Source organism: Ranitomeya variabilis, chromosome 1 (genome assembly GCF_051348905.1).
Source record: "Ranitomeya variabilis isolate aRanVar5 chromosome 1, aRanVar5.hap1, whole genome shotgun sequence".
NCBI classification, from domain to species: Eukaryota; Metazoa; Chordata; class Amphibia; order Anura; family Dendrobatidae; genus Ranitomeya; species Ranitomeya variabilis.
Window position 1 is genome coordinate 390,438,480 of NC_135232.1, and position 709 is coordinate 390,439,188.

At 48.1% G+C, this 709-nt stretch overlaps 1 non-coding gene across 1 annotated transcript; it reads left to right on the plus strand.

Annotated features, from left to right (window-relative positions):
- The first annotated feature begins 434 nt into the window (after window positions 1-434).
- On the plus strand, window positions 435-507 carry TRNAT-CGU (transfer RNA threonine (anticodon CGU)). Its single transcript has one exon. It is a non-coding gene; the product is annotated as a tRNA-Thr (tRNA).
- Window positions 508-709: the final 202 nt, after the last annotated feature.

The window sequence follows — 709 nt, forward strand, 5'->3', positions numbered from 1 at the left end:
CGGGATGCCGCGCGTGCGCAGATGGATATCGCGGCGGCCATTTTCCTGAAGCCGCGGCCAGCAGAGCGCCGCTTCTGCGCACGCGCGGCCAAAGGAAGATGGCCGCGCCCACCGATCACCAATGAAAACGAACAGCGCGCTCTTTTAAATCCCCTGGCAGAGGATTCGGGACCTTGGGCATGCGCACAACACTACGCCACCAACGGAAAACTACGCAAAATCTGGGGGAAGACAACGCCCTTTTGACCAGACCAGCCTGATTGACAGGCGAAAACGGAGACTTTGCAAAGGTATTTCGGCAACTTAGGTGGGTAATAAACGCATAACAAACACACTAATGTAATGCCCACCTCTGCCCCTATTTAACGCTATTTTTATCCCATCTTCCAAAAACGTGGTGACAGGTTCCCTTTAAGAAATTGTTCCTTGTCAATGGCTTCATAGCTCAGAGGTTAGAGCACTGGTCTCGTAAACCAGGGGTCGTGAGTTCGACTCTCACTGAAGCCTTAAAAACTCTTTGTCTCTCATATGAAAATTGCTTATCTGTCTGGTCAGTGGTACAAAGTTGGTGCGATTCAATATTGACTTTATGTGAAGTTACGACATCCTTTTCAAAAGTTCTGGATAAGACCTTGATCATATATGACATTCGGGTAATGTGTGTCAAATTCCTTTCTTATGCCACCTCTATCAGAGCTTTAGGAGTCTA